Below are 9,444 nucleotides of genomic sequence, written 5' to 3'. Positions count from 1 at the left end.
ATTTACATTTTTATATAAAAATTATTTTATAAAAAATATAACAGTCGATGCAATGTCATTGTAGACTAACTTTTGGCCCCTTTAGCATTGGCTGGTCGTGGTCTTTTGGCTCAATGAACCCGGAGATGTAATATTTTAAATAAGTATACCAACACTTTAACGCGTGTAATTTGATGGGTTTATTTTGATTGTTGCTTCCTTTAATATTATAATTACAATGTCGTTGATGAAATAGAAGCCACACCACAGTTTTTTTAATAATATTATTATAAACGCTTGCAATCTTTTATGCGGATATGTAATCATGGAGCTTTCTAAGTCCATCCTTAAACGACCTCAAAAGTAAATGACCATTCACTGCGAATAAGAGACTATGCTAGACGCTTTCGTATTCACTAATATTTTCTAGAAAAGAGTTAATTTATCACTGGATTTAAATTAAATATTTGCAAATTGTTTACGGTCACTATATCTATATTTGATGGCATACAATAATACGCGGAAACTATATAATAAAATAGATTAGTTAGCGAACAAGCTACCAAAAACATTTTCAGCTTTTATTTACGAATTCTATATTAAGTAATTTATGTACAATTATCAAACATATCGATCATCAAGTTTTTTGTAATAACAAAAAAATATTAATTTGTAATTAAAAAATGCTTATAAATTTATAGCAGGCGCTTTGTTAAAAAAATTACACAATACCTAGGTCCACACCATTTTAACAGTAATGGGAATGACTGCTGAGTGGGTGCCAGTGGGTAGGAATCTCGCATAATCCTTTTCTCACTCCCAAGGACTTGGTATCTTGTGCGGACGCAGAGTATTACCCTGTGAAACACAAAAATATGCCATTGCGAACAGAACTCTGTTGTATTTTTGAGGAGCTAGAGTAAGACTTGTTGCAATGCTGCGTAGTTAAGGGAAGGGAATTTCTCTTACAAAGTAGAAGCCGTGCGAGAGATCACGAGAGTTTCACTGCATGAAATCCCTACAGATGCGTTGGGGCATACTGTTTCTGTATAGCAAAGCTGTATTTGCGGACAACACGAATAAATCACGCGTTTCGTTACGATCCAAGGGAAGGAGCGGCGCGCCAATTCCTTTTGAGCTCTCGAACACGGCCGCCCCCTCGGGGTACATAAATGGGGTCATCTTTTGTGTGTCCGCAGCGGCCTCGTTCGGCTGAAAAGGGTCGAGTGGGCCCGCGCTGGCGCTGAACTGGCGCTGGATGTGGCTGCGAGTGATTAGCGTGCGAGCGAACTAAACCGGAGCAGCGTGGGGTCGCCACGCGTGCAACGGGAATTTTGTGAAAATAAATAATAGCTATCGGGAATCTCGGTAAATAACCTAAGAAAAATGTGGTTCCTTTTCGCCTCGCCGCACAAGCGGCCGTCGTTAAAGTGTTGACAATCCTGGAACAATTTATTATTGCCTAATAATTCTGGACGGTTGAAGATTTATTTTTTTGTAAAGATAATTAACAAAAATGTTCATTGCAATCAAGCTGATATCATGAGGTCAATAGTCGGATATAGGCATGGTGCTGGAGGAGGTGTTTTGTTGGTGGAGAGCCAACGCGCTGAAGCTGCGAACGCGGCCGCAGACGAAGAAGATTATCTTTAAATTATATCTTTTTACAAATAAAAAAATAAACATTAACAGCGAGACAGAAAATAGTGCATAGAACTGGAAAATTAAATTGTACCGTGTCTTAGCGTAAAAACATTTTGTACGTTTCACACACATCTTTGTAAAAGAGCCTTCAGTATTTTGTGTCCTTAATACAGGTGGTTGGTTATAGATGTAAAAGCATTTAAGGTTACAGCTCATTTGTCAGCAAAAAACTTTGAAGCTTTAAGATCTATTTTCAATCAACCTGTATAAAGAGATTAATCAGAAACGCTGCTGAAATGTGGCCAATACCATCTCGCAGAACAAAGTCTGCAGGGACAAACAAATTTTAATATGTAATAATCGGAATTTTAAATACACTTTCTTAACCGTATTATTGTGTTAATTTGTTAAAATGAGCTGTAAATTCACTCCTTTATAGCTTTCACACTTGTAGCCAGTTACTCACAGAAGCAGCCACAGATTTATTAATTAAGGTAGGATTTGATTGAATTATCATCCTTATTTATCCTCTCCCCTTTTATTTTAATTAACGAGAAATAAATAATATTATGTCCTGTTTTTGTGCATAAACGTACTGGTGACCGCACTGTTACCGCAATGCAGTACTGAAATGCAGGCAGCCTCCTCCGGGAATATGTATATGCCCGTTGCTCACGCGAGCACCCTGAGACCAAGTCTTTCAAATAATATTATGCTTATACAAGCTTTCGCTTGGCCTTCTGCCACGAGGTGCTGTGCGAAACACTCTGCGGGTACTTTGCGTGCCTTAATTATAAACTTTGCTCAGTTCGCAGCACAAACTTTGCTTTTAAATCTAGGTTATTTCATTTTACCGCTTTCAACGATAATGGTTATCAGAGCTGAGATTTTATCGACGTGTCGCTTTGAAGCGAGTAATGAGAGAGTAGAGGCTTCGTATTGTTTCTCTCCTAATTAATTAAACTTTGATCTCTTTGTAACTTTGACTCATTAGCTTAAAATTCCAAACCGACAATTTGATGTGCCGCTGCTAACAAAACAATCAGGTACACAGATAAAACTATGCTGTCGCAAGATACAAAGTCATCGCAGTTTAGAAGTTACAAACTTAAAATTAACTTACAATGTGATAAGTATTTTTCAGTACTAAACAGGTAAGAAAAATAATAAATTTATTGCAGCTATTTTAAAGGTACTTTCTAGATATATATATAAACTTAAATTCAAACAAAAGATGGTTACTGTCATACTAATAACTGTCCATGCTATCCAATGTTTACATTTTATCTGACTGTAAAGGATAACATTGGTTAAGAGTTATAATACAACGCATCTAGAGGAGATTTTGGGAGAACTAAATATTATTTTATGGTAAATCTTTTAAAGTGTGCAATGCACTTATACAAAGGGTCCCCGGAAACAGAAACTATAAAAAAAACATTAAAATAGCCTGGAGGCGAACACATCATTCCCGAGGTGTGAGATCTTCTATAAAGTCATTTACAGCTTAGAAACCGGTAAGACACAATTTTTCTCTGAAAATATTTTTAAATTTAGCAGCGGAAGCTTTCTGGACATTATGTGGGATCCTATTGTAGAAGCATATGCCGACTTATCCAAAGAACTATCACCTAGTCGGGGCTGAAGCCGCGATTAAAACTTCTATCTATCATCTCTCGGCTTCTGTCCTATCAGGAACATTACGTACAAAAACCCTATATTACCTTTCTCGCGGTTGTTATTTAAGGCTAGCTCGATGAATTCGTGTCTTTTTATAAAAAGGAGTAGAAAATTTTGTGCAACAAAATAGTTTTTTCAACAGGAGTGCGATAGACGCTGACCGGGCGTGTCTACTTAAGTTAAAAGCTCTTGCGGGGCAGCCCCTCGGGGGTCGCACAAGTGCATGGACACGGGGCGCGCGGTGTCCGTGGGTGTGCCGCCGTGCCTCGCCTAACCTATATCCTAACGATTGCAATTAAAATATATTACAATTGCCATCATTGAATAAAAAAACAAACAAGATTTTTTCGGTTTAAAAACTCATTTAATCTGCGTTCCACGATTAAATAAGTTATTTATGAATGTATGTACTAAATTTGTGTATGTTTATACGAATGCTACATGAAAAGATTTGTACAACTCTGGTCCAAACTACGTCAGGTTTGTAATCTTACTATGTAGTTTGTAGCTGCCACACTTGGACCTTCATATTTTATTTTGATTTTAAATCTCTCCAGCGATAGATCTAAAATTGATTGTGGATTCATGATTTTAATTCTGGTGGTATATAAATACCCAAATAATTTTTTTATTATTATGTTGACTCTATTTTTTGTAGCTTCTCGTTCCCAATTGTACCCAGAAAGTTGAGGCTCCTTGTCTAAAGAATATTTTAAGTTCACACAAGTGAAGCTGATGTGACGGATTCAAATTCTAAAAATTAAAAAAAAAAATAATGTTCATTACGCTCCGGTTTATCGCTCGTCCTTGATTCTCGGCGGCTAATTAATGAAAAAACAAAAACCCGGCGCCGGACCCGATCGGGCGCAAGAACCTTTTTAATTATTCAGTTATGCGAGTGTTCTGCGGTCGGCCGAGCTGACACCACGGTTGACGAATATACAGGCTCCTATTACAAAATAAAATAATTGTCTACTTCTACACATATGTCGCTAGCGCTTTGTTTTATTTTGAAGCGGACATAGAGACCGGCAAGCGCAGCGTCAAACGTACAAAGTCGACAGATGGCCTTGTTGAGGTCGCTGGAACATGCTGGAAGCGGGTTGCTTCCATTCGGTTCTAATGGGAATCTACAGCGAAGGTCTGTGTTCAGCTGTGAACTACCTATGGCTGAAATTATGATGATGGCATATTAACAGCTTCATAGCATTATTTAAACAACTGAAATAGAGCTAGTTGTAATATAATCTCAAGGAGTTTGCATTTTTTTGTATGTTTGTATAAGGGAGATAACGGCGAATGTTCTTCCAGAAATATTCCTTTTTCTCCTTTTTTTTTATGAACATCATTTCACACAACATTTATTTTGCAAATCGCTAATAAATCATAACAATCAACTGTAAAAAAGACAATTGATGCGGCAGTTCTTTTTCTTTGTATTTATAAACGCATTAATAAACTTTCATTCTGAACGCAGCGACCTAATGTATTTACATAACATCCATACAGAGTTTTGTAAAGAAGTAATATGTAAAAACATAACAATGAAAAACTGAGGAAACGAATAAATATGGCGCTCGCATTAAAATACACGCACGGGCTTGTAACAACTTTCCGCGCTGTAATTGTTTTCAATCAGTTTCGAGTTTTATGCTAATGAGACTTGGTGGCGGTCGCGCGAGGTACGCGCGGCCGCTTCAGTTTAAACCAGTGATTCCCAAAGTGGTCTTTATCGATCCCTAGGGGTCTACGTAAGCGAAAAAAAAATTGGGGGTCCATGACATCTTATAATATCAAAACAAAAAAGTACCAATAAAGTAAAATAATTATAATGTATGTTTATAAAATTGTGTAAGTTGTAGGATGTTGGTATTCACTTTGTGGTCGCAATACATTTTGAACTTGTAAAAACACGAGAGTCGCAGTCTTCAGTCCCGTCATACCTAGTGGAAAGAGGGTTCAGCGCTGTTACCAATCTCTTAACGAAAAAAAGAAACAGACTGGACATCATTAGCCGAGGAGATTTAAGATTAACCCATACAAAATTGACGCCAAATGTTGATAATTTATTATTAAAGCATCAGGTTCATCCTTCTCACTATTGACTATTGCTTATGTTATTTTATTTATAGTTTATTTAATGTTAAGTATATTTTACAAAACATATACAAAATTTTATTTTGAGTATTTTTAATTTAAATTGTATAAATTAACATGTGTTTTTACTTTAAGTTTTTAACACTAAATTACACTACAGTTAGAAATTTACAGGAAATTAATATCAGGTAAGTAGGGGTCTGCCCAACACGGGAAAACATTGTCTACGACACAAAAAAGTTTGGGGAACTCTGGTCTAAACACTTAAATATTTGCGCAGGGAAAGTGAAGCACCGACAGCGCCGCGATCGAGTTTCATGCGAATTTGAAGAATCTCACGGGTATTTACATAAGAGATTTGATGCGCGTTTGCCACACGCGTTGTTTTGTTTTTATGGCCGCACACGACACGTGAGCGGGACGTTCACTTCGCGACAATTGAATTAGTATTACAGTGTCTAAACTAATCTCATTATTTGTTACTATCTAAACGCGTTTTGCGTTAATTTCGTCTTCACGAATATAATGTTTCACAAGATATCTTAGGCCTTTCTTTTCTTAGTTTTATCTAAAATTAAAAGTATGTTATTAAATAAATCTTATAATAGCATTCAAGAGTTGATCGCAATGGGTGGACATTGGTCTGTTGACTTATTTATTTGTTTGTAATTATAAAGTACACATTTAATATTGTTAAGTTTCATTTAAGAAGTGCGACTGTTGATTTTCTCGGCGTCTCTTCTCAGCAGGTCGCCGTTCCGAGCCGGAGGTACCTTATGATGTTAAAATAATTGATGAATCAAAAATGTGTGTAAATGTTTAGTTGAATAAAGATATATTGATTTTGAATGATATAGCAGCTTAATTGCCTTCGAAACAAAATACAATGATGAGTGCTGCGTTGTGATTTACTGGCTACGTGCTCGCTTGTTGCTGCAAGTTGATATTCTGTCATTCAATTCAAAATTATTCTTCATTTTCGTTGCTATTAACCTTCATTGACTCCGATCATCATGGGTCATTCGATAAGTGTATTAGAATAAACCAAATAAAATACGTTTTGCGGGCATAGTGCACAGTAATGCAATTCTTTGTGCTTGTTACGTTGCTACTATGCACTGTAAGTTCACGGACCCTTCCGCTCCGTGAACTCAGCTCAGAAGAAGCTGTAAAAGCCTTCGGACTAACAGCACCGACATCAACAGAATAAATAAGTGTTATGATCGTGTTACGTTTCGATAAGTCGACAGACACTGAGGCCTCGTTACCGTAACAAAGTTATAATATATTTTCATTTATTCTATTTCCAAATAAAAATTTAATTAATGAAAAATAATATGAATACATAAATTTGCAAAACAAGGGACACGAGGTAGGTGAAAATATGCGGTTTTGTAAACTATTATTAAACTAGGATACATTAATATTTTAATGAACTTGGACCATCAATTTAATTAAAAAGTTCTTTAATGTACACGCTAGAAAATACACCTAGTTGTATAATAGTAAAGACAAAAATACACTGGGCGGTCTTATCACACGAGGCAATTTCTTACATACAACTATAGTATAGAAACAGCAGAGGGATAAATAACAGGTAGTTAACGTGTACATATAGATAAAACATACATGAATCCATAAACATACATACACAAGCACACATAGCATACGTTCATTCATATATACTTGTAATAAATACAATATAATACAGAATGATATATACAATAATAAATAAGAGATCAAACTATTAGCGCAATATTGACAAAAGATTGTTTTACATTTTTATAGTAGATTATTCTCAGCAATATTTAGTACATTAAAATTATCATTAAATTTGTTCTCCATAATTCGTATTTTGATAATTTTAATTAAAAAACAAACGTAGCGCTTCAGGTTGCGTCGGCGGAAGCGGCTCCCGTGCCAGTGGCGGTTGCGAAATTGATTCATCCGGCCACCTGCCGCGGCGAATTAACAATTGTCTTCACTTTAAAATATAAAGTCTGAGAAAGTACGCGATTAGCATATGAAAGGACGCGTTACAGAGACAACGCGCGAACTGTCTTTGCGTGAGAAAAACATTACAAAACTAATTAAGAAATATTCTACGAACACTCCAACAGTTGTCCTGATGTAATTGTATCCAACGGTGGGCTCGGTAAAGATTGTTTTATGTTACCCATCTTTCGGACTGTTCTAAGATACATATAACGTTATATGATTCATTATGTAGCAGCGACGAAGAAATGTATGTAGAATTTGGTAATAGCCCTTAATTATATTTTTTATATATACGTGCGAACAAAAGGTAAAATGAAATTGTCATTTAAAACACCAGAGTATTAGGAAAGCATGTAATACATGCCATGCGTCTGTTTGTCAAAAGTAGGAAAATCATTTAGCTCAATTCTAACTATTTTGAACGATGTTTATGTCTCAAACGCATCAAGTCTCAATTGGTCGATGTTATACTGCACCTGACCTTTTTGCTAAAAACTCTACTGATATCGTTCCGCAACTATCGTGTTCACCTGATTCCGCTGCGTGCGACTTCTGGCTATTCAGCAAACTCAAAAGGTCAATGCCGTCACGCCTTTTTGACAGAATTAAAGGGATGAAAACCGAATCAAAGGTCTGGAAGGCTACAACCGAGTCGAGTATTAGAAAAAGCGCTAGCAAAAGTGCGTTTCATCGACTGCGAAGGGGATTACTTTAAAGATGAAATAAAGATACCAATTTTAACTGTATTAACTCTTTATATAATAATTTTTTTTTTGTAACTAAACGTTGTCGAGCAAATAAGCTGGTAGAAAGAAAGATCCGTAGCAAATAGCGGCATCCCTTTCTCGACTGTCTGCGCTCAGTAAACGCAAGAAAAACCTTAGCGATACAAATTAGAAATAACAGAAAAGTTCTGATAAATATGAAAGAAAATTTACTGGATAGTTATTCTGACTATCGCAGATTTACATTTCCTTCACGTTGACTTTAATAGATGAATGCCTTTTGCAATGTCTTCAACCGACTGCCTGCCGCCGTACCGTGGGAACCCGGGAACGCCTGCACTTCGATGTTTCTACAATTTTAATTGACCGCGAACGTTTGAGGCAATAAATGAAATTGCCGAGAGAATGTACAGTAGTATCTGCTGTCTATTTTTTATAGGCGTGAAGAAAAAGATGTTTAGCGCAACGTTCTGTTCGTGTAAAGCTTAATCGTATTTGATAACGATAGCTTTTAAATTCAGTCAAAATTCGCTTGCTTTATTATCATCTTATAATCTAATCGATTTTCAGATCTCTTTACAACACTTCCGCACTGCCTCTGCATGAGTCTTATGTCTAAGTCGGGTGTCCATACTCATAAGCGAGCAAAAAGTATTTGTCAAGTGAGGCTCTCTCTGTATATCCTGAAGAGAGAGAGAGAGACGAGCACGAGACTGCGCTGCGAGGACTGCCATGACCTCGACTGCAACGTCAAGAATTTATCATTAAGAAATACAAGGAATCAATGCGTAGGAAGGAGAATTTATGAGTAGTTTATTCTATTGCCAGCACTGGTGGTTGGTTTCTCTTACAAGAGGTCGTTTATTTGTTACAAAACAGTAGTCCTTATGCTAGAATAACTAATGGTTAAAGATGTTACATAGATATTAAATAGTGGTCACTTAAGGGCCTCGTAAAAAAGCTCAAGTTAACCCAAAGAGCAATGGAGAGGGCTATACTTGGAGTCCCGCTGCAAAACAGAGTTACAAATGGGAGGATATGCAGAAGAACCAAGATCACAGACGTATTTCGGAGAATTGTCTGAAGAAAAAAGTAGCTGGATGTGGGCAGCGCAGGACTGGTCATGGTGGCGACCTTGGGGGAGGCCTATGCCTTGCAGTAGGCGTCCATCGGCTGATGGGGCTGAGTGCAGATACAAAATATTATATTAAAATAATTCTGTACCATTCCTCTGTTATAGACGGTTTCCAACCCATGTTCTTACGATCGAAGGTGTCGCATCTTAAACACTAGACCATCACTGGTCTAGTAAAATATGTAA

Source organism: Battus philenor, unplaced genomic scaffold (assembly GCF_028537555.1).
Source record: "Battus philenor isolate CCGP_79_NKW_IND1 unplaced genomic scaffold, ilBatPhil1.0.hap1 SCAF_22, whole genome shotgun sequence".
NCBI lineage: Eukaryota > Metazoa > Arthropoda > Insecta > Lepidoptera > Papilionidae > Battus > Battus philenor.
The sequence above is the reverse complement of the archived record's forward strand: the minus strand, read 5'-3'. Positions refer to the sequence as shown.